We start from the raw sequence: 27,208 nt of genomic DNA, 5'->3' as shown, positions 1-27,208 counted from the left end.
CAGTGGTTCGTGATGATGTGTAGTATGTATAAGTCTCGGGTTTTTGCCGCGGCACAGCAAATGGCTGCATCATTGCAAATGCTCCTTTAGGAGTTATGCGAATCAATGTTGACTTATAGGGTGTGAAGTAGCAATTATATTTTAGCAGGTGGTAAGTCCTGGAGTTTAATCAATTCTGATCGGAATGGACCCTCAGCTGTTCGATTACAGATTAAAGTGACTATCTGAATAAAGCTAAATACTAAAATGTGTGTAGGGTGGGTGTGTGGATGGATTTCTTTTACATTCAACTATTTTTTAAAACAATATCCTTATCAAATTCTTATAATTATAGGAATAATGTGTGAAAATTATATTAAAGGTCAATTAAAATATTGATTTGAATAGACAAAATCAAACTAGCATAACACTGAAAATTTCATCGAAATCGGATGTAAAATAAGAAAATTACGGAATTGTAAAGTTCGCTTATTTGTCACAAAACAGTAATATGCACAACTCAGGGACATGCAAATGAGTCAATCGCTGTCCATCACTCACTATTTTATTTTTTGTATTGTTTGAATTGCACAATATTTTATTTTTGTACAGATTTGACCATAGGGACCAACGGACCAATGAACCATATAGTATTGAACAATGCTAATTCCACATGTTCATGGAGGAATTAATCACTGTTTCACTTGTCAATGAAGAGAAAGTTAGAATATTTCATACAATAAAACACAAAATAAATAGTGAGTGGATGACTCATCAGTCTCCTCATTTGCATAGCGACCAGAATGTGAATATAACTGTTTTGTGAAATTAAGCGAAATTTTAAAATGTCATAACTTTCTTAGAGTTTGACCTATGTATGAAATGGTAGCATTTTCCAACATTATGCGCATCCCCTTTACTGGTGCTCATATTTTTTTAAAGAAAGTATAAAACAGGGCCAAAACGCTTTTACTTTGATATGCATGATCTGAAACTCAATTGTCCCAGAGTATTTGAATACATGAATAAAAAAGATGAATTCTTGAATTGAAGACAACAAATTATTTCAAGCAAAATAAATGAATAAGTAAAAGTAGATTTAACATTTAACATCTATTGAAACATTTAATGAACTACTTAATTTTTAAAAATCAATTTGTAAGAACAAAATTACCTTCTGTTACACCATAGCGCAGAAACATTTTTCCTACATCCAAAACCCCCCGAAATTTGATATATCGGTCAGGATAAATGCTCAGGTAGCCTTGATAAAAAATAAGTGAGTCAAGGTCTAGTTTTCTAGGTCAGCCAAATTGATTATGGATAAATTAGGGTGACAAGTGCAATCTTCCCCATAACCTATTTTCATGGAATATTTTTTGGCGTTTCGCGAACAGGGGAACGTGTATTATTGCACGAGGCGGAAATAGGAAAGAGCGTGGCACGCTTGTAGTCTTGGTAAAGACTCTATCAAGTCTGAGAAATCTCTCAATTAGCTGATTTCGGGAAAAGCACATGATCCACTGGATGGAATAAACACACACTACTGTGAAAGTGTGTAATAAAACAAATGTGATGTGTAATGAAATCATCTTTTTCGTATTTTTTGCTAAGGATAGGGTCTCCGTAACACCGATGGCGCCACTTTCGGGAGTCAATTACAGGTGAATGGGTGTCTTACTTTTCCAATTCATTGCTTATTTATAACGTGTATGTAAGCTATGGTGTATATCTTACATTATTTAAATGATTCAATAAATTTTGCGATTTTACATCAGAATTTACTTTGGTCGGCTGCTCGATCTGCGTTTATTTTGTTCCCTTGTATATAACATCATTTCCCAAACACGAAAAGGATGGAATGGGCTAAGATTACTTTTCGGGCAATCTTTCTCTGTAGCCTTCAGACATCCGATCACTGTTAGTTATGAGTGTTTACCGAGACACTTTTGTAAGATTGGGATATAAGGTAATATGCTAGATTAGAAGTCATATTTTGAAGTCATATGCTGCATATACTGTAGAGCACTTAGAGACTTCTGACAAAGTAAGTATTAAGCGCTACATAAGCAAGTATAATTATTATTTTTTAATCTTACCTAAGCTTAACATAGCCTTTATCTTGTAGATGTTGGCTTGTATATGGAACAACATGATTTATTCTATTCATTTGATAAATAAAAATTATCGTCTAAGCTGCAAACAAAATTCCTTCACGTGGAAGGATCGTGGATGCCTTGCATAGTTGTTTGTCTCTTCACTCCCTTTATTTGGAAAGATGTCAGTCATGATTAAAACCTCATTAGTGTCGCCCGATACTGCCAATGTCTAAACAGTGGTCAATTCCTCATCAGACATACCCTCCAGAATAAATGGACGCTGGCAATGCCAAGTGGTTCTGCAGCAGTTGTCTGGCACTTCTAATGTCCCATTAATGAGCCGGGAAAGGGGGCCTAATAATTACAAATGATGCAATGTCCATTCGTCCATTTTCAACCTCGAAAGGTCATTGTCAAACTAATCAGGCGATCGTCATCCCTTCAGGTATGGAGAGGACATTGTCCTCTTTCAAAAGGACACTACGGTCAAGATTCTGGAGGAGGAGATGATGATTCAAGTATTTGGAACGTGTCCACTACGATGATTTTGGAATTCGTTGCCCGAAAAAGAAGGTCGTCCTTGGTTAGTATTGATTATTTTTCATAGTATAGTTGACACTCTCATTCTAATAGTTCATTCTCCTGTATGTTGCTTCTGGATAGTATAAAGGGGAAACATAATTATATCTTAAATAACTTCATGACCACTCCTTGGGTTCATCGGCCACGAACATATTAGGAGGCCTTCTTTGCAGAACGGTATACCTACAAAGGATGAAATTGGACATTAGTTCAGAGACCAGTAGCTCTCAGAATCATGCAAATCTAGTTTCTCTGCGCGTAGGGTCCATGCTCTGCGCATGGAGGAAGATAAAAAAAACACCCTGTATTCAAGTTGTTCATGATATTCAGATAAAATAACGTTGATTGATGATTCTGTAAAAAGAAAAAAGGGGGTGTAGAGGTTGCGCGATTTAGCAATGAGAACCTTCATCATTTTATGGATGGTGTCTGTAGGCTCTGTATTTTTAATGTTAGAAATTCTCATGTTACGATTGCGAAAGGGATAGAGTAGATGGCGGATCAGGGAAGCGTTTCATGAAATCCAACAGTTACTATAGTAACAGTGCCTCTCAGCCAATCAGAATCAAGGAAAGATGTCAGATCTGACTTGTCCGACAAAAATGTTAACGAAACGGTCCACAGAACATACCGCATGGATACACGATAGATAAGAATAGATAAGAGCCGTGGTGTAGCGGTTCTTACCCTCGCCTTGTAAACAGAGGGTCATGTGTTCGAATCCCACCGCGGTCTGGCGTCCTTCGGCAAGGCATTCCCGACCTTTCGTTTGAGGACGCGGACGCTTATTTACAACGGTCGTTGACTTTGGAAGGGACTTTTTGGGCCCGTCATCATGGTCGTAAAACTCAGTCCTGCAATGCAAATTGTGTGACATCAGATTTTTTTTTCGTTTCGCATCTGCGACGGAAACATTCAATATGCGTTTCGTGTGCAAAATTCTGGTTGCTACTATGGTAACAGCGATTTATCTGATTGAGGACGACTTTCCAAAGCCACATTTGACTCCTCCTAGAGCTCGAGAGGCCGCCCGGGGGGCCCACTTCCATTGATTAGTGGATACCAGTAGCGACCACCCGTAAAAGGGGACAGAGTGGGCAGGTACGTTACGTATATAGGCCTATGTAACGTTTATAAGGGTGTCAAAACGATGTTTAAAATGCTGAAATAAGGGATATATATTCAATAATTGTAGGCTTTCACAAGCCAAATACTTGTTAAGAGATGCATTTTCATAATCTGGAAAAGAATTGCTTCCCTTGTTTAGCATGTTTAGGGTACTTTTCGAAACCCCATGGTCGTGCCTGGTATCCACTCATCAATGGAAGTGGTCCCCCCGGAATTTGAATCTAATCCCCATTTCTGGGGAATGTAAAACATAATGCCCCTCACATCGTGTGCGAGAGGCATATCGTTTGTGTATAAGGAGTAAACAAAAGAAACAAAGAAACAAAAGAAACAAAAGGAAACGAGTTCAAAGGTATCGCATATGATGTGTACATATCAACGCATGCGAAATGTTCGGCTGGAGAGGTTGATCTTATCCATGAAATCAATTGCCAGTGATCCACCAATAATCCACATTAAATGTAATATCGATTCGATGGACTGTAATGATCTATATTTAAGCCTTCATTCAGTAAGTTTTTCCTCACTCAATATGTTCTCGATTTGTTTGAAAAACCACTTTCTTCTCCATGTCATAAATCTATTTTAGGTCCTGCATTTTGAATATCTTCAGCCATCAGTCGTAATATACATGCATGTATGCGGTACGGGTGTCGCGGAAAGGGATTTTGCACACGAAAAGCAGATTTGTAGGGCCTGTAATCCCCCTGTTACACAAAGCTTAGCATTGATCGTAGAGCAGTTTTCTACGTTTGATTCTATTGACTGTAATGCACAATCAATTTTAAAAATCAAGTGTATGATTAAGCGTTAACTTTTGTGTTAGGGGACCCTAATACTAGCGTCCGTGATGATTGCGAAAGGTCCCAATTAGTCCACACTTTGCCACTCTCGAACAGGTGCTAAGTGGATATCCGGTATTGTAGCTTATCCAGGGCTCTGTAACCCTGGTCCGTAACACAATTATTTGGGATGAATTTCAAATATGAACGAACCACACTGATTGGTTCCTTGTCAGTACTTAAAACCAAATGAGCGTGTAACATTGATCTTTATTGGCCAGTTCATTTAGCTATTAATTGCGAATGTTTGTGTTACGGAGCCCAGTACTGCGTGCTCCTCACTGGCGACTGACTGGAAAACTCCACAGGGAGTGGAAGATGTGCTTATATTGCGTGCTGGAATAACTGATTGAATCCGATGACCGGGGCTATAATATCTGTATAAAAGCCCTTAGACACGTCGTTCCGATGTATGAAGCGCTACATAAAACTATAATATTGTTATTATTATTAGATCTCGAAATTGAGAAAAATTAAAAAGTACTTTTCCGTTCTCGTAGATAATGCAAATGAAAATCACGCAGTTTGGACTAAAGGATTATGCCAATTTATAGTAAAGAAACGGAAAGGAGTGACAAATGGCACACGGGTGAAGAAAGCTGCTTCCTAACTATGCTAACAGACTGCCTCAAGGAAGCCAGCTATAGCCGGCCATGGTCAATTGTGGTCAGTAGCGAAAACTTTGAGACATGAGTTTGGTCATATTTTGAAGTGTACATAATCTATTAACCGCACGATTACGCCTGTCACGACCCCCTTCCTAAAAAGAGTTCATTTTAAAGTCATTCTATTACAGGGCAACAAATTATCTTTAGATTGCTTGAGACTTGGAAAGATCACCTATCGTTTCGAAGGCCATAGTGGAAAGGTAGAGACAAGAACGGACTATTACAGTGTCACTAACCTGTCACTTGAAGCAATTACCGAAGGAATAATTCAGAGAAAATTAATTTAGCACGCGAATTTGTGTCGAGTTCACTCAGTTAGTAAATCGATTGAGCTAGCCTTTCCGGCGCACTTGTGTTTCGACGGATCCTGTGTAAATAATGTTATCACCAATTTGAAATGTCGTTCGCTAATTACGGCAGGTAGACTTAACCCAGCGGCGAAGTTCAACTTTATTTTCTTTTCCACAGAATGGTAATTTACATTATTATTACTTCATACGACCGGTCTCCAGATTTAGGGATTTTCCAAGTTTCAATGTGGGATGGTTACTGGTGACACTGTTTCTTTTGACATAATAAATATAAGTTGCCTTCATTCCCCCCATACTTCGTTATCATTTTTTCATGTCTGTTCTTCTAATTTCTCCCCGGATTATGTATGCACTGTACTTTGTATGGAAGTTATTTCTTTCCGGTCCTTTTTAGTATTTTGTGATTTCACAGTGCGCTCGTTACAAGCTTTCAGAGTTGTCACTTCCATTAAATGTAACTTATAATGTCTTATGTGTGAACAATCATAAGTAAATCTATGTTATATTGAATTAAATTATTATCATCATTAAATAAACATGTATATTGATATTATTACCAAAATTATAATAATCTTTACTCTTATGTTTTGTGCTATATTTGTCCTTTCCTGGTGAAATATATATTTATGGTACTCAATCGTCATTTGTGGCCCATCCAAAATACATGTGATATTGGTATCATCTTCTCTAGATAAATTATCATTCTTGAACTGACGATTAATGTATAACCAAGAAGGTCCCATGTATTATGATTCCGATATTACCATCATTGAAGACAATAGTGTTATCGAAAAACATTGCAGTTATCAAATATTCAGCAATGCTTAGGATGAATAAGTAACCCATGGCGCAGTTCAGTCGGCAGAAAACAGAGGAATGGTCTCATCAAAATGAAGTCCTTCAGGAAGTTTCAGAAAATTGTAATAAAAAAAACATTTACATGAAATGCAATTTTTTATCCTAACCCTAAACATAATTGCTATACCTTAAGTAACGCGCGCATAAAACAAACGTTTATTGAAACATAAAAATTGAAGCTGATTATCACGCCCTGCATAGGTTTGATCTTAATCAAAATCGATCACCAACAAAGGCAAAAATTTTTCAAATTTCCAACACATGTTCAGATTCTTATCAGTGACAGATTCAAAACGAACGACAAAAATGGCAGACAAGGGGAAAGAGCGAAACTTAAACAGCCACGCCGCACATTATTTTTTTTTAAACAAGTGCACATCTAGTTACCAATAATGCATATAGCATTTCCATTTATTTGAAAGCAGGATAAAAGAGCATTGTAGATTAAATGCCTTGCTCACGGGCATAGCTGCCGCGGCCGGGTATCGAACCCCGGACTTTCCATGTATATAGCCAGGCGCCGTAGACCACTCGGCCACGGCACCTCCACACATACGGACACGCGCACACACCCACATCACCCACCCACACACACACAAACACATCTGCTCACATTTTACAGAGGCACCGCACTTGAGTACATTTTCCACTGTAATCAATGAAATGAGGGAATCCTCGACTCTGGATGTCCCCTTTCCCTTTGCTCTTACGTCCTCTGACTTCTGAATCCATGCTACGCTACTGATCACTGCAGACGTGTCTTCTCCAGGGATGTATCTCACATTCTTGAGGAAATCCACCATGTCTAAATGTCTGCCTTGATGGCGCAGGCCTCCAAAGAGAGGATATTGTAGGAGGAAAGGGGGTAGATTGATCTCTGATCATCGAGATGTTGGCATGATCAACCCTACCCTATCACCATATCATCTAAACTCCAAACGCTAGTAAGTACAAGTGAGAGAGAGATGAGAATATTTGAAGGCATGTGTAATAATAAACATAAACCACATTTGTTCAAATTCGATGTTTTTGAGTCGGACACATCATTTTCGTTGGAATTCTCAAGGTTATTTATAAAAAATGAGATTATAGAAATAATTAAATATGATACATTTTTCTAAATTATATTATATCTGCATGTGTCTTTGTTTCAATATACCTACCGTTTTACAAAAAGATGACGTCATTATTACACCCAAGTCCACTTCCAATAAAAATAAACACGAAAGTTGGTCCGGTCTCCAGGGAGTAATCATTGGGTCGGCGGTGAATATTACTTTGATTAAACATGTTTACGAAACTTTACACGAAACTAACTAGACAGTGACGAAGTCTTTTATACAAGACTTAATCACAGTCGCACGAATATTTTGTCCCTATGAAACTAGGATATCAGGTACTGAAAAATACGACCGACTCGATCACGATCAAGGATGAGCTACGACTCTGATATCTACTTTCACGATTCACCCCACGATTGAAACGGTGATCTTGATCTTGTATTGATCGCAGTAAACGTATTTGATTAGTCGTGGAAAATCGGACTGACCTCAGAATAAACAAAAATAAATTGTCCAAAAATTTTCGTGATCAGTTATGGAAGGCAAATCGTGGCGTTCGAAACGGATTGCACGACAGTGGAGACAAGATATTGACGATAATAATGTGATTTATTGCATGTATACTTCTTTGAATTCATTTATCAGAGTTACAATAATCACGATTACGCCCATGTAGGCCTAAATGAATTCCCATCATAAAGGGACTTATTCATTGCCATAAACAACATAGATAAACGAATGCATTTATAGACAACTATTAGAAAAGTACATAGATTAATAGCCTTGCGATCTAAGGAAGATGTAAAACTTGCGGTTTTCAGAATATTTATACTGTTAAAAAAAAGTAATCTCTGATACCACTAGCACCACATTCCGCATTAACAACAATGCCATGACGTATACTGATTTTTTTTTTTGGGGGGGGTCTTTACATTTTAGCATTCTTTTGTACATCTTCTGTAGACCTTAAATTGCCCGAAGGAAAATCCTCCATGATTCATTTTAAATTCATGGATCAATGATATTGCGAAAACATTTAACAAGAATGAAAGTGTTGACAAAAATCTCAGTTCTAAGAAAGATAAGTCTTTCGCTTTTAGGCTGGGACCACCCAATGGCAGAGACATTTGTGCTCTACACTCTTCAGTACGTCTACACATTACCCCTTGATGAACGACACCGGGGAGGGGTGAGGTACATTTTCACCCATCGAACCTCATCCTTCATTCTCTAGAACTTAAGGCTCCAACATAATGCCTCCCAAGACTTTCTCACTGAATCTTACCCTTTCACTTCGGAACTGCACGCCGGCGAGCCTGACGCCTTGCTCCAGTCCTCAAGAGGGTAGATAAGATAAAGAGTACATTAAGATCGTGAGGAACATCACCCAAGCCATTGAGGCGGGATTGGAGACACTCCGTCAACTTAAATTTTACCTTCTTCGTATGAAAGTTTTTACGAGGTTTTCCCTTCAACATTGTCAACGTATCCAACCAAGATTTTTCTGTTTCTACCGCAAAGCGACACGTTGTCATTTTCAATCATCCAGATACCATTTGTTTTGAGTTTTTTTTTTTAGACTTTAGAGGCTTTCTACGGCGCCAATCTTGGTTGGATCTGATCATTACGTGCAACTGCATGTTTTATCTGTTAGTCATATCGTTATGTCGAGTTTCCAAGTGCTCTATGGAAGGGGAGATGTAGGTATGGTATGGGCTTTAACGCTGAAATGCTTCTTTTTAACGTGTTTCTACGCTTCCTTGTTCTTCTTGTCCCAATTTACAGGGGATCATACCCGAAAGAAAATGACGTGTGCCATCACATCGGGTAATCGCATCTGGTTGGCTAATTGCGAAACCCCACCATTCGGGAAAAGGGCCCCTAAATTCCCGTAACGTCAGGTCCAGTTCACCCTATACCTTTTATATATTTGACTTATGATTTTCACAAAAGTCCGAGTAACTTGGACCCGATATTTAGGGAAGTTTTAAGGGGCCAATTTCCAAAATGGTCGGGTAGACTGGACCCGATGTTTCGGAAATTTAGGGACCCATTTCTCTAATGGTCCGGTTCCGCAATCGCCGGACAGGAGAACCCAATATGATGGCACAAGCCAGAGGAACTCTGAAAAAATCTCATATTTATTGTTTTGAAACTTTAAACACCTCTTTAATTGTTATTCCTATATGTTTATTGTTGCCAGAAATTGCTCGTCTTTTCTTAATGGTAATTCTTAAGTGGGGCATAAGAAATTATTTCATTTTGGCTTGTCCAAACAGCACACCTGATTTAGCAATTTAATATGTTCATTATATCATCTAATCAAGTTTTTTTAGTTTGAAACCTGTAAGTTAAAGCCTAAATGAGTTTATTGTTTTGAAACCGAATGATTATAGGTTGGAGTATAATTTGCCAAGATATATTCTGTTTCCTCATACACGGTTTTTGGCTCAACATAATTGGCAATTTTGAGTCATATTTAAGAAAGATTAACGGGCTTTACAATATATTCCAACGTGTCCAAGGTAATACAGCAACGTCTCAACAATTTCAGACAGTCAATTTCAACCTTTTATAATCAGACACAATCATGCTTCATCACGCTCCATCATCTTTGAAGCCAGCAGAAACAGCGGGGTATTAATGTAAAATAACATTGCGTATACATCAGGAAAGCCGTAATGTGCACGAATAGTACATATTTAATGGTGTTTAGTAAACATAAGCTTCTTTGATGCAGTAACATCTTTAATGATCCTTAAGATCCAATGATGAAGGTGACTTTGAAATAGAATTGAAATCCCGTACGAATGTTCGTTCAAATAACTCCTTGGGGAAAAACAATATCCCAAGCACGACATAGGCTAAACATATCAGCATTTACGATTTTGTTTTTAAAATTTTATCATATGCAATCACTAAATACATGAAATATGTAAGATAATCGTTGAACGGAGTTTTTAAGAATAATAAGATTACTATTAGGAGACCGGCTAAATATTCTCAAAATATGAATATAACATAAGAACCAACAGAAGAACAAAAATAATGGTCACTACGGTTTAATAGATTGAAATGTTGTTTTTAATAATCATTATTCCCAAAGCTTGGTCGAAATGGATGCATGTTATTAAATGCATATTCAAAATCAATGTTTATTAGGAAATAAATCAAAAGAGGAAAGGGCTTTTAATAAGATTAAACCAATAGTTTCATAAGGCAAAGCGTTTAGCAGTAGACGAAATGGCGACCAGTTTATACGATGAAAGAGTTTTATAATATAATGTATAGAACACAAACATCTGTTGTCCCCTTTAAGAGAACGGATAACATAGAGGTACTTAAGGACAGACTTGACAAATTGCCTCTTGATTCATAGTGACTTTGCAATAGCTCGTCAGATCGATTCCACTTTGAGCTTACGATGTTCAAGTTTAGCCAAAGCTCTGGGAATAGACCCTGTCATTGCTCATACGCCCCCGTTTGTAAGGTCCCGATTATGATGACAGAATGTGGAAATAATATTTACGCGGGATAGCTGTCATCCCCCAAGCACATGCGGTTTCCTTGTTGTAGCTAGTCTTGAACGCGGCATCTCGCAGAAGATGTCAAATAAGATTGACGTAAAATATATCGAGAGACATTAATCATGTTAAATGTTCTTCATGCCAATGACCGTGTCATATTCGTTGTTCCCCTCATGTTAACTGTTGAAATAGTGTTACTTTGACAGAATGATGAACGTAGCAACTTTGCATGTGCGTCGTTAGTATACCAAAAAAAAAGTTTCATAATTTTGAAGATGTTCTTAACTCTGAGAATTCTACAAAGTGAGTCTGAAAATCAGACATTCCGGCTCTTCGGTTCACGGCGATTTAGGCCAAGGATGACCGATGTTTGACATCTTTTCTCGATGAAAAGATAAATCTTAGGAATATCTTTCATATTGTTGTTCACCTTTGGTTAACCTTGATTCGATACTGTCTTCTGATGGCGTCAGGGTGTGCAGTCAAATTCATAAACATCAAATGTTATCGCGATGATGAATGCTTCAGGAAGAATATGTCTGAATTAAAGAGAAGCGGCAAGTCCAAGAGATGGCAAACTTACGATGTAACACAATAACTTACCAAAATATATCATCCAAGTTTAAAAAAAGGGAATTTTGAAGTGTTACGGGCAGTTATTCGTTTTCCGATAGAAAAAGAAATGAAGATTTGATTATGGAAATTTTGGATTAATGTTGTAAACGTATCGAAAAGAAAGTACAGAAAAAGTGGAAAAGGTTTGGATGGTGAGCTTTACGAAGAGCTCTACCACCAAATTTATCTCTTCGTTTTCTTGCTTTAAGAATTTTGGACACACTATGTTTTTGGTAAAGTAATGTCCTAAGTAGTGTTTATGACACAAATATTGCTTAAAAGACCCGTGATGTCACATGCGATGGGATATGAATTTCGAGGCTTTAATTGATAAGAGTTGAGGAAAATTTCAATTCTTGGGATAACCCAAATCTTATCTTGATAAAGATAGTGATGCGCTTATTTGTAAAATAGCGGAGGTACATTAAACTGACAAAAAAAATATCAGTGTAAAATGCGCATGCATTTTATTATGTCAGGAATGATAATTTGAAGGTGATAAATGTGTATTTTGTTACAGGGCCATTTTCTCTATAATCTTCTAACCTCTGCCATTTTCTCATCCGCACAGTTACGTTACAAGTACTTGTGATGCTGCGCCCATTGTCCAATACACTCTATTAAACTTGTCCTCCTAGTATTACACTTAAATTGAATTTCTGGTTTCCATTTTTTGTTGGCTGGTATCAATTTTCACTTCAATGGTCCTCTGATTTAAATATATATTCCTGAGAATAGGAAGGTTGCAATGAGGTCAGAGTTGGATTATATTTGTAACCATGACCTTCCAGAAGATTCGAAAAGTGTGGGTTATAGACAGTGTCACTCCGCAAGGTTCTAGGTACATGTATGATGCTGCCTGATTTTAAAATTCCTTTTTCATCCCTTTAAATACTATAAAATCTTATGAGAAAGTAACAAAGGAAAGATAAAATTGAAGAAGGAAAAGATGGCATCTTGAAGACGGTGAGTTGGGGACAGTGCCGGATGCTTGGAGCGTCGCATCTTGTTAGAGACACGAATTCTCCGACTCGTGCCCGCCATCTCTGGGGCTCCATTCTAAAGTTCAGATGGAGTCTAGATGGTATCAGAAGGTCTAGTGGAGCCTATCTTTGACTCGAAGTCAAATATGAAAATAAAAACAAGAACAAGTCATACAATTTCATCGTTTAACAAAGCGTTCAGAAAGTGATCGATTGTGAAGTGGTACGTTGAAAGTTCTGTAAGAACATCCAAGCTCGCTCAGTTGTGAACTTTTCACCAGATCATGAAAAAGATTGTATCTCGGGGAATCGTTCTCGCATGGGGCTTGGTGTGACTCATGCTTACAAGACGGTTCTTTTACGCTGCTGTAAGAAACGTGTAAGAATTTACAGCAAATAGTCTAGGAGAAAGTAAAATATTCTAAATGGCATTGTTCTAATTGAACACGCATTCATTAGACTTAGTTGTGAACCTACAACACAATCCCGTGATAAAGTTACGTCAAAAGAGTATTTCAACCGTAAAAGTCTTCTAAAAGTCATCTATACCATGTATACAGTACAAGCATATATAAATATACTGTATACAATTGAAATACGATCTGGATGCCAGTTTCTTTGAAGGTTGAGGAAAAACACCGCGAAACTAATCAGAATGTCGCATTGAAGAATAAATTCCCAAGGCACTCTTTCGGGAAAACTGTAGGGGAGGGTGGACGAAGGTTGGGTTCATGTCAACGCGACGCTCCCCTACACTCCCAACGCACCCTTTCGGTTTGGTATGGGAAAACCGGAGGAGGGGGGGGGGCTTTGGACGAAGGGTGTGGTTCCTCATAACACAATGTGACGAACCCTCACCCACCCTTTCGGTACAAGCCAATTTACTCTTTTTTTTAGGGCGGTTTAGGTTAAAATGGCTGAGCAGAGATTTGAACTCGCAACCATACAATCAAGAGTCCGATGCTCTAGGGTTGGCACGTTTTAAACGGTGTGTTTTAAAACATGTCTTAAAACGCGTTTTAAAACACCCGTTTTTTTTTTACAAAAAAGGTGTTTTAAAATACCTCATACACTTGTGTGTTGTAAATTTGCATCCATGGATGTGATCTTAGATTAATGTTTTTTTTATACTTTCATTTCTTAAGTGATGTATCTTCTAACTTACTAAAACTCTTTCTTAACACAATTTTTCTTCTCCTCTTTCTCTTTCCCCCTTATTCACCCTTTCTAGTATTTTGTCATGTTCCTTTCCTCCCTGTTTAATTGTGCACATCAATCCATATTAAGAATATTCTCATTTTAACAAACATATCTGAGTGTTGTGCTCATTTTTTGGACAGGGAAAGAAACACTTTTAAAAATAAGCTCAACTACATGTTATTGTAGTACTTGAATGAAATTCAAGTGTTACACAAACATAATAATATTTTACAAATGGACTTTAAAACTGACATCGGACTCTTGGGGTACACATGAAAGCAGGTGAAACTTTGCGCTTTGTAATGATGAAGAAAAGTATTAAACAGCATAAGATAATCAGCGAGCAAAACTTAAAGGACAAGTCCATCCCAAGAAAAAGTTAAATTGAGTAAAGAGAGAAAAATCCAGCTAGCATAATGCTGAAAAATTCATCAAAGTCGGATGTAAATAAAAGTTATATTTTATAGTTTATTTCGCAAATTAATATGCACATCCTGGTCGGTATGCAAATGAGGGGACTGATGATATCACTCACACACTATTCTTTGTATTTTATCATTTTTCTCCTCATTGTAATGTGAAATAAAGTTATATTCCTTCCTGAACATGTGGACCTACCATTGTTTTTAATAAAATATTTTTGTTCAGTCAAGCCAGTAATTATTGCTAAATCTGTAAAAATTGAAATATTGTATTTTTAATTCAAACAGTAAGGAACAAAACAGTGAATGAGGGACGTAATCGACTCATTTGCATTCATCACTGAGTTGTGCATGCAACTGTTTCGTGGAAGATAAGCGAAACTTTATATCCAATTTCGATGAAATTTTCAGCATTAAGTTTTTTTTAATTTTTCTCTATTGATTAAAATCAACTTTTTTCTGGGGTGAAATTGACCTTTAATCTTAACATTGTAATCCCAGGGGACCTAAATGGCCCCCTCAAAATTATATGATCATACAAATGATGTCATATCATTCAAGACTACGTTTGGCATGCATTGATATTCGGTTTAATATGATATTACACAACAAGTGCATGTCAGACCCCAAAGTGCTCAAAAACCTGATTTCATGTGTAAAGCCAATGCAAATTCACACCCAAGTTTGTATCTGTATCATTATTTGTATTTTTGGTAATATTGAAAAATTATTGCCAATAATTTCCATTAAAAACAATTAAAAAAGTTTTTAAAAAATACAAAATAAATATTAAATAAAAAGATATTGAAAACAAACATAACAAAAAAATCATACTGATGTTTTTAATGCTTTGATGAGAGTTCCTCAATAAAAAAAAAACAATTCAAAGGCTGTATTTATAGCTTCAAACCCAAATTTGTATTTCATTCATGCACTAAAATTGGCATAATTGATTGAAATGAAATAAAGCATATTGATTTCGTGAAACCCGATAGCCTATAGATTGTGTCATTTTCTTCCATTATGCAAATTCTCCCCACCCCCAGATTGACAAGACTCAAAATAATCTATGTATACTACATGTACAAGTATGAGGAATAAACTTACAAAATGTCAACTTGCATGATTTAGTAATTTGAGGGTAAATATGAACTTTCCCGTTTGAAATTCAGTACCAAAAATTGAAGTCATCTCTTAATACTTACTCCAAAAATGTATTTGAAACATCAAGAGCTTAAATCATCCTGTATTAAGGATGTAGTTTAATTGATTTGCAAAAATTGCATCATTCGTTGGGGGGAAAACTTTTTGAAAGATTTTTAAAACAATAAAAACCACTTTTTTAATTAAAGAAACGTTTTTTCATTACACCCCTGCGATGCTCTGACTTCTAAATCGCACGAGCCTTAAAAGTTATCTCCGCTCACCCCCTATAAATAATAATCATAACTCTTATTTACCCAGGGTAGCCACTCTCAGCTGTAAGCTGTTCTTCCAGCGGGCCCTGCATAACATAATATGTTATTATTACCCTTCTCCATTCTGTACGTCGAGCGCCTGACAAGAAGGCAGAAGGTCCCATTTTTTTAAGTCTTTGGTATGACTCGGCCGGGGATCGAACCCACGACCTCCCGTTCATGAGGCGGGTGCTCTACCACTGAGCCACCACCCCCTCTCCCTCACCGTTTGATCCTCCTTATCTCATTCTTTACAGTTCATCATGTTATCCGTGTTTGCTCTCTTCTTGACGTTTTCCAGATCAAATACCCTGGAGTGGAGATGTCAAGCCAACAAGGGCTTTTTAATGCAAATCGATCAGAATGTTAGACTTTGGGAAAACACCTAAACCTGCCCCCTAATTGAACCAGGGACGATCTAGGCACGAACGTGACGCCTTGAAGATTGGTAGAATTATAAAAGCAAAGAACAATATTGAGGGAGAGGGAAGGGAAAGAAGAATACGGGGAGGGAGAAAGATGTCTTTGAAATATGGAGAATATTCTCTAGATCTCATAAGGTATATGTCGGTTCCTACTGCCGAACTGATCTCCTCAATCAAGCCAGATGAGGATAGTTAGGCCTGATAGCTGTAAAGCCTGGCAAGGTTATCGGGGTTCATCTGCATGAGACTTCCTTGATCGACACCTTCAGTATAGAATACATTGAACATGCCCAAGATGTCCTACAAGGGAGACAGATCATCCTGATCAATGTACATAATTATAATAGTTATGATAGCCATGCCGAGGTAGCCAGACTTGGCCAAAGTATCTTGATCTAGTTTGATCAAAATGATCGGTTCGGCTTTGGGGATATACATATATATATATAAACCCCACCCTGACCGAACTAGATTCCTAGAGACCTACAGCCACTTCTTGATCAACTCGACTTGTTCTTGATCCCTACTCACGCTGTTTGAGCTCAGGGCTTCCTACTCGATATCATGTAGGCAGCAAAAGCGACGCCAGACAAGGTAGACCAAGCCCGGTGATGACTCTCGCCGACGAGCCCGATCAGGCAATGATGACCTGATGGGGTTTGATCAAGTAGACCTTATCGGCGGTGTGAACCTAGTACAACGCTAAACTTGCTTGAATATAGCTATCGAATGTGTCTGGAAATAGCTGAACACCACTTGGGATAGACTGTTGGTCTATTTGCTGAATACCATTTGATCCTTATTTTGATATATTCTGATACGTCTCAATACTTCGTTTTGATGCATTTTCAAGCAATTTTAGGTACACGCTCCCTGCTCAAAATGTATTTTGTCGTAATTTCAAGCTAAACTCTTCATCAATTGTTGGAGCTTAGGGCAATTGTGCGTTTTTCTTGATGTTCATGGACGTGAGCAATGATGTATTTATTTCCACATCGCAAGTCAAAGCTTGAAAAGATTTGATACAACGACATTGGAGAATAAAAGCAATAACCTTGGGCGGTCCATTATATATTAATCTCTCCCATCTATTAGTAATATCTTCATGTAACGTTCCCTGTCAAAACGTGTTAGAAGATGCAACTGAAGTTGCCTGGAGTTGTTGGTTTTGACTTGATAATATTATAAGGAAACCTCCATCTTAATTCCCATTTCCCGGGAGATGTCTTTTCTTACAGATTGCATATAGCCCAGGCACTGCATCGCTTACATAAAAGATAATATCCGGATGTCCTTTTGTGACCGTCTGTTAGATGCTTTTCTTTTCTCTTCACTGGCCGCGGAAAAAAATGTCTGAGTGGATGTATCTGAGGGTGTGTGTGTGTGTTTGGGGTGAATATGTTGTGTGCAAATGTACATACAGATTCTGATCATTAAAATAATTATTAAATCATTAAAGGTAAATATGATTTTAGTCAGGTAACGTAATGATATCTACTCCTGCCTGCAGCACACATAGTCACTAGCTTAGCCACACACCCTCACACACACGCACTATCTCTCTCTCTCTCTGTATCTTACGCACCATGCATTGTATCAGGCATTGTATTAATGAAGTGTCAAGTGAAAAGGCACTTAAAAAAATATGCCTATACTATCTAAGAACAATCAAATCAAATAATCAAATCAAATTATTAAAATGACTTTTAATCTACATGTACATCATCAATATTGTTCCTTACAGTTATACTTCCTTCACTACCTATATCATTGCGCCTCTGGCAATCTGGGGCCCGTTGCAGAATTGCAATCAATCGCAACTCTAAAAATCATGCGCAATTTCATTTTCGACCAATCAACAACGCGCATTTGGGACTTGCGCATGATTTTTAGACTTGCGATCGATTGCAACTCTTTCTGCAACGGGCCCCTGCACAGTGGGTTCTGCGCATGATATATCCCACGTATTGTAATGATTATTGTTGTTGTTGTTGTTAATATTATCAATATCATTTACATGAATACACCCTACAGGAAAGAACACAGTGTCCCACAGTGCTAAAATATCTTCACACTGATGGATTTAAGCTTTTAAACAGTGTGAACATATTATTTTTACATAAGTGCATGCACTGTGTGAACACACTATATGTGACACTGCGTTTTTTCCAGCAGGACATTTCAAAATTATAAATCACTCGAGTCAATAGACCTTAATAATGTATCATCTGTTTCTTATATATCTTTATTGCTGAGCTTTGATTATGACTATGCGATCCAATTTATTATCATTATTTTTTTTAATTCTGTAAATTGCTTACCTGCTTCTACATGATCAATATTTGTTTTATACAACACACTTTTGATGAAAATGATGAATATATATTTTTTGGCATTACCCAACGCCCAATTACTATCTTCGAAAATCAACCAGTTGTTTGGTTTTTATAATCATAAAAGTAGGGCGATTGCAAATGAAAAGGGATGAAAGTAGATCGCACAGTATTGTGGTGACAAATTCAATAACCACATTTCCCCTGAAATGCAGGAAAGACATGAAATTGATTACCGTAATACCGTTTTATCATGAACGATTCAATTTATTCCGTAAATGCAATTTGAAATGATCCTCATGGTAAATTGGCATGAAACCACTTTGGCTAATATAATTTTTAGAGAGAGAGAAAGTTTAAAGTAATACAAGAAGATACAGTGTATTGTTGGGAGGGTGTGACTGCGACCGACTTCCATGCGCTACCGTTCATTGCCCTGCAGCATTGAAAGGTTAACATTTAAAACCGCGTTGGGTATGATTTTCCAAATCGCGTTTTCTCGCGCTTTCTCGTTATCTTCATGACCGGGGCACGGTTGGAGAATTGATTGCAAATGGGCATGAAATTGCCATGTTCACAATCCCTAATGCACTCGCCAAATCGCATTCATATTTCATTCTTCTTGCGGTGAAGATGTCTGAGTAATAACGTCGCCGATGCATTTATCGTGTATCCATTTATCGCCCAAACGATATTGGACAGCTCCGGATTTCCTTTAGATATCCGAGCAATAAATAATTTTCCGAAAGCAATTTGACTTTTAAAGAAGACGACGACCGGAATCGAACGATGGTTATAGGATATGGATGAGATGTAAGAGTATAATACGTAAAAGGGAAATGGAATACCCGTTCCATTAGTGAGATGTCTAAGACAATGTCAGGCGTAATGAGTTAATTTACCGATTAAATCGCCCAGCACACCTTTTCAAGCCCATGATAAAGTATGCTAAAAAAAACTGTCAACGTATCTCAGGTATCATTAAAGCTGCAGTACTAATTCACTACGAATTGTTTTATAAAAATGATAATGATTACTGCAAAATACATTATCGTTCCGAGAAATCAATGTAAGATGATGCTCTGGGCGTCTTCGTTAATTTTAAAAGGACTATATTCAATCAAATCTATATCAATGTACTCCAATATTCGACACATTGTGTGGAACATTTGGTGTACAGGTTTCCAGGACAGGTCGTTTTAGTTATCAGAGGCGATAACTAAAAAAAACAGTCGATTTGATTCAAACAAAATCTTTAAAAACCATGCCCGAAATGGACTTTTCTGAGTGGCGCCGCAAGTGAGAAAGAACCTCCTCCCTCCTTGTCCAGCTCTCTCTCTCTTTCGTTCTCTTCATCTCTCTCCCCCGTCTCCTCCTCTCTCCTATTAGGTCAACCTATTATTTATCCAGGGACAACGATAGTTTATTTGATAGGGGGGAGGCAAAGGTATCAGAGAAAGAAAAACACGACCCATCGCACGATTTTCGATAATCCCGATAACCCCTTTCTGCCATTTGTGCGTTCTACTACTGTTCCTACCCCTCCTTGTTTCTTTTTGTTCATCGTGATCACTTGAAAATTCAAATTTTAAAATTCATACGAGGGATGATCGTCGCTGTCAAGCTCTAAATCGTAGCTTTATTAAATTTCAAAAGCATTTTCAAAGAGGATGTCTGTCATTTCTCCAAACCCTTCTGCAATTTCATGGTTACACAAACCATTTTTTCCATTTCCTCATCTAACTATCTAACACTCTCCGGTCATATATGTTTTCCTTCATCCCTGTCTTTCTGCTTTCTCTGTTATTCTATCATTCGATTTTTTTCATCCACTTTTTCTTTAAGGCAATATCACCATCATTTTTTGTTGTTGCTTTGTCGAAGGGAGATTCAATTTGTTATACATTATCGCAGACAGCCTGACGCCACAGCTTTCCTCTGTCCAGAAGGGACAAACTCAAATTGGCAAAATATATTGGTTGGTCATCCATTATTGGACAATATTCTGTTTGCCATCAAGGACATGCATTTGACCGTTGAACATCTGAAACAAAGATGCGACCATGTATTGCCATTTCAAACATATCGGACTTTTTGCTTTTTTTTCCATTTCTCTGGCTCACTTTTAATAATGCAAATCATGTTCATAATTTCAAAACGTGGTTTTCTTTTTTTTTGGAATAAGATTTTAGAATCTATTTTTTTCTTCAGAATTAAACACATACAATATTATTGATGATTCATTGTATAAATGGTCCGTGATCAACGGGATGTCGTTGAAATATTGGTTTTTGATACGTTGATATTATGTATTCGGTATGATTAGTAATTCTATCTTTCGCAAATTTGCTATTGCAACATGAAAAGAGTCAGAATAATATAATATCATATTATTTGAGTATACATTTCATTCTAATGATTATATGATTTCTATTTCTCTCGAACGCCACTAATCTTCTTTGTTTATTAATAAGACATGCACAATTAAAAACGTTTTCCCATTCTTATCTCACTGTAATTTTTCTCTTCAACCTTCCCCTTTCTCCCACCAACCTCACCAGCGCATACCTCATTTTTTTTACTCCCAGTTCTCCCTCACTGTCTGTCTCATCCAGCCTCTGCTCGCAGCGACGAATGATAATGAACGAATCAATACATCATAATTACAGACATTATTCTTTTTGATCTGATTATGGCGTATACAATGATGTGATGGCGGCGCACAGGAGGTGATGTTTGCGGTTTGACATGCACATGCCACTATTTAACACGCGGAGAACACTTACACCCAACTTGGGTGCAACAACCGTAAATGACTTTATCAAATGTTTTACCGGTCATTGACTAGGCCTACATGCCCGGCGCGACGCACACAAGAGGAGATAGAGAGCAAGGGAGATGGGGGAAAGAAGAGGTGGAGCATCTGAGAGGGACAGAGAGAGAGAGAGATAGGGAGAGTTTTCCAAGGGAGCCTAATGAAAACGTTCCCGGAACGACCCCCGATAACTATATCATCGAGTCAAATAAGTAACGGTAAAGAGCTTCAGGGATGGGCAAGAAATAGATAGTAATCTTTTGTCATTTCCCGCCAAATTGATTTTCCTGAAATGACACGTGTCCCGGGTTCAAGGGAGAATTAGTCGCCTGTCTTATCCATGTCCAGTTTTATCATTCCTTGATAATTCAATAAAAGGTATTTTTGCATTACTTGGAATCGCTTTGAAAGTAAGTTTTAAAAACTTTTCTATTTTTTCCTCTTTTCCTTTCTTATTTCGACCATCATGCATTAATCTAAATGCAACCAGCTAAAGGGTTTTCATGTGAGTGAAAGCGAATGTTATGTATTGAGGGTGAGGGGAGAGTGTGTGGGTGAGGGTGTGTGTGTGTATGAGACAGACAGCGTGAGAGATATGGGATATGCATAAGATGGTATGTTGCTTGCGCAAGTAGATGGCAGTGTGGGTGTGTGTTTGTGTAGGTGGATGTGTCTGTGTGAGAGAGAGAGAGAGAGAGAGAAGGGAAAAGAGGTAGGAAGATGAGATATACACAAACAGAGACAGTGAGAGAACTAGAAAGAAAAAAAATCCCCGCTAGAATGTTCTGAGGCAGTCACACCCTTCTAAGTTAGATATGAACTTAGCACATGTATCCATCCTTTCTCAATGTAGTCTAACAAAGAAGGGCTTGAAATAATAACATCTCATTTCCAGATTTAATCAATATTCTTAACAACAAATGAGACAAATCTGATTCCATTTTACACTTCATATGTACAAATTATTATAGCTAAGCATACACAAAATATTTTATACAACTATCTAAAAATGTTACATAACCTCTCTGTGTAGGTTTTATACACAACTATATGGTGAAGTTGATACGTCTCACAGTGCAGCAGCTGAATAAAAGTTTACGCAAGTTGTGTAATATTTTTTAGTGTGTAGCATGCATTTATTTCATCTTCGTCATGGTCATTAAAAGTTGTTTCCAAACGATTCTTTTTTCATAAGTCACGTGTATAGGAATGTAAAACGAGTCGTTGCTTTTTTCTCTATAATAAAGAATGACAAAACTGAATAAATTTTACTTCTTATAGACCGAATTTTGACAAAATTGAATAAATAAAGTATCTATAAGGGTGCAAGAGTTTTCAAATATTTTTGAGGAGCACACGAAGAAGGGTGAATGTTGGGACAAGATTGGATATTGAATGATAAGCACTCTACATGTAGTTGAAATATTGCACTTATTTATAACAAAATAATGTTACCCTATAATCACCCAGAATTACCAATTTCTTGTAAACTAAAAAATTAAAGAGTAATAGGCCACTTATTTTCTGCAGATATTATGGAGTATGGATTGTGGACGATGTAGATATTATGGACAGTGGAGAGATTATGGACAGAAACAAAACATAAAGTGTGAACACTCCCGACTGGGTATCTTCCCATTATGTATTAGAGTGCTATTGCACTTCATATAACCCCGCCGCAGTCCCTTTTCTAGGTTATTGACCTTTCTCCAGTGTGACTATAGTGGATATCACACAGATAAAGATGTTAGGGAATTTCCCGTGTGATATAATGAGATGATAGTAATTATGATTTTCAGGTGGTAACATATAGATGTTTAAAGACAAAAGAAGAAGAAGAAATAGAAGAAGAAGAAGATTGAAGAAGAAGACGAAGACAAGAAAAAGAATAAGAAACTTAAAAGGAGAAGAAAAGGAAAGGAAAAAAGAAGAACACGAAAAAAGGGGAAAAAGAAGGAGGAGGAGAAGTAGAAGACAAGAAAAAAAAGAAGAAGGAGAAGAAATAGGAGATAAAATAGAAAATATCCTTTACTTTAAAAAGGGACTACCTGTCGTCAGAAATACGAATACCTCTGAAAAATAAAGACCAATAGAAATAATTGCAAATAGATATTATTTATTACAGACACGCAGTTCTTTATGTCCGCCGTCGCGTCCAAAAAGTAATTTTTTCCTACGTATCTCTTCCCTTCCCATCGCCATTTTTCTTGTACCATGGAGCTATTAAACACAGATGGAAAAGGATGGTAGGTGTAGACACGACTATAAGCGGATTATTGGGTACACTTGGGCATAATCTTACGAATTGACGCGTTACTTGTTCTTTCGACTTAAATAATCTTCCGGATACTTTTGAATACTTGCGGAGAGTTGCAGATATTTTCGGACAGGTGCGGAAGGCTACATATAGTTACGAATTGTAACATCCCCTGCCAGAACAATGTGTATGAGAAAACAACTTTCCATGAGTTATTCCTCCAAACTTATGGCCCTTACAAACGTAAAATGTTTATAAGTTATGAACTAACTGATAACAAATCAACCTTATTTCCTATTCTGATAAAAATGACAAAAATACAATCACAAATCGATGGGTACGCAAACCATTCGGTTAAAATGATGAAACTAAAGTGTAAAAATATATTCATTCTTAAATTGTGGAAAGTACAATTTTAGTAAAGAAATATATAATTCAGAGTATTGGATTGGAAAATGGTGTATGGGAAAAGCCAAATATTTTTCAAGTCAAACTAAGGTGTATTTATGACTTTAATTACTGTCAACAAATTATTGATAAATCTTGAAAATAAAAACAAGTTATGTATCATTGAAAATAATAGGGATAAAATTTTCCTATCAATAACAAAGTAATAACCAATGTAACTTTTCTAAATTCCATGGTGTTAAAATTGGCAATAACCTTAGATGGAAAGACCATGTAAATGAAACAAATAAATGAAATAGAATTAAATGAAAAATAAATAAATGATATGGGGAAGTACAGCACATTACTCATATAAAAAATATTTATTCATGCCGAAACATACAAAAAGAATAATCACTAATTAAAAATATCTTTCCCATACAGACCCATTGTAAATAACTTGATTCACATCGCTATTTACTTACCTTCAATTCAATTTAATTCAATTAAAAAAATGACCGGGTAATTAAAACATGCCTCGCAGCCAAATGCTGAATAAAAACGTGTACGATTTGCAATAACTGAATGATACTTAGAGTACAAACATAAAATCATATCAATACAATACAATAATTTCTTATATAATACCAGGAAATAAATTGTTTAAAATAAAAATCATACATTGTATTGAACATTATAAATGATAAGCACGCAAATTATAATCACTACATTAGGCACTACATAAAGGCACATCATTTTTCTTGTTTTATGTTTTCTTATTCCAAAGGGACTTGAAATACTCTATACCATTTCACCTCTTTATAGTGATAGGAATATGTATTCAACAAGAAACATTGATGGCTTTTATCTCTGAAATATATGTATGACTTTTTATAGAACTGTTATTAGATACGAGGACATTTCTTCTGGAACGATTTGGACAACAGAAAGGAAACGTGTCACTCTCTATCATGATGATAGTTAGGGACTTAACCCCGGGGGGGGGGCCACTTACATTGGCGAGTGGATACCATGCGCGACCAAAAAAAACACGTAAAAAGGATGTCTTTTTCACGATAGGGCACGTTACGTACGTAACGTGATAAGGGTGTCAAAAACACAAAAATAATGAAAAAAGGGTATCTATTTCGCTAGGAAAATTACGTGTTTAGGGTGGAATATACGGGGATGATAAAACAAAATTAAAATGTTTTATAAAGGATGTCCTTTTTGCCCCAAAACTTCGTGTTTAGAGTCCGATTTGCGCGAGGTGTAGAAGGTGGGGTCGTAAAACCAAATAAGGTAAAGCCGACGGCCGAAGGACCCGTAACAATAAAACATTCCTGTACTTGTTTAGGGGTTCATTTCAGGGAATATTTGCCAAGAGTATCGTTTTGTTACTTGTTAAGGGTAGGACGCCAATACTTGTTAAGGGGTGCATTTTCAGAAAATGGAAATAACGTGTTTAGGGTGCTTTTCGAGACCCCATGGTCGCGCATGGTATCCACTCGTGAATGGAAGTGGCCCCCCCCCCGGGACTTAACTAAGCGCCAGTTTATATCATATCTTGTCAACTCTCCATCAACTCCTAATGCGCAGAACTTACGGAGGTTGACCTCAATAGGTCTTTGGCCTTTGCCAATCACCTACATTCTCCGCATATTGCTTTTACCTTTTACCTGAAGTCATTATATTGAATTGTCTTTTTTTATTGTTCATAATACATTGCATGAATTCTTGTTAATTTTTAATAGCTTTAAATAAAATAAAATTGAACTTGAATTTGGAAATTTCCCCAAGAAGGTTTGGCTGGGGGAAGGTTAAACGGCAAAGCGCAAGTTGATATTTCATACATTTTATGTAAACAATCATGGAAAAGGAAAGGTCTGAGACCTGCTGCATCGCTAATTTTAAAATTTTAATTCAACTATGTGTTCCAATGAATGAAATGCCTACGGTAAACCCGATAATAAAAACAGGCCACAATAATAGTGATCAGTAGGTCCCCTATTACACAATCGGGGTGTAATTATGTTACGATTTTCGCCAGGAGTCGCAATAAAACTAGAAGTTCGTTGTCCGATTAAACAATAGTTTCAAGGTTGCATGTCCGATTAACAATAGCCAAGATGGCAAATTGTGAGGTTCGATGACTCCGAGTCGTCAAACACGACGCGTAATTGATATAATTAGTCTTATGCGAGTGTCCATATTCCCGTGATAACGTTCTTATCATGTAAGGGCTAATGTTAGTGTGACTTTTTGAACTATTGCACGTTTGGCTTTCGTGGCCTTGGAATGTATATATATATATACAATTATATATATATATATAAACTCCAAACTGAAATGTCTGCATTCTATACTGACACTTAACAATAACTGTCTTTGGTAAAATCAAGGGAGGTAAAATTACGACAAATCAAATTGATCAATAAAGTATAGGCTTATACTGCTATCGATGTGAACTGTGTAATAAGAATTCTGCGCTTCGATATTACACAATGGCCAGGGCCCTGGGAACGGTATTTTACAGGTGGTGCTGATGTATATTTGACAAGCAAAAAAAAAGTTTCCCTCCAAAATGGAGGTCATTTTGGTGCCGAGAAATGTGGCCACAGATGATTTTATTTGCCTTAATCTACATTGTAAAATCATCAAACTTTTAATGTAATTGTTCTTTTGAGCTCTATTCACGATATTTCGCCTTTCGTTAAAGTATTGGGTGGCTCCTTTAACATCAGATTACTAGTATCATGATGGGGCAAACAAATCACAATCAATAAATACGACATGATCACGTTTAAATCACTAATTACTGAGAGACAAAGACAAACAAATTAATTGACACTTATGTCAGATATGCAGGTTCCAAACTTCAATGGAAATTTCCATCTTTCAGGAACTTGCAAATTGCCAGGATTATTCTCAAAATCATAAACATTAATGTTATTTTGTTAGGTCTCATAGAGCTTTGTTAATATAAAAGCGTGCAATTACGATTTAAAATTGTAGAAGGTTTTGTGTTCTTAAACTTTTTTGTCGAGTTCTGGCAGTTATGATAAAAAGGGTATGTACGCCCTGAATGTGTTCGTAAAAGGAAAAATTGCGTATTTAACCTATAACAGAGATGGGGAAGCTCGTTCGAACGAATTAATGGATTTTCATTCATAATTGAGTCGTATCCTGCACTCAATTGAATCGACATGATCTTTGCATGAAGATATCTCTCCAAAAACATGATAAACCGTTTTACTCC

This window comes from Lytechinus variegatus, chromosome 12 (genome assembly GCF_018143015.1).
Source record: "Lytechinus variegatus isolate NC3 chromosome 12, Lvar_3.0, whole genome shotgun sequence".
Classification (NCBI taxonomy): Eukaryota; Metazoa; Echinodermata; class Echinoidea; order Temnopleuroida; family Toxopneustidae; genus Lytechinus; species Lytechinus variegatus.
This window is presented reverse-complemented; position numbering follows the sequence as displayed.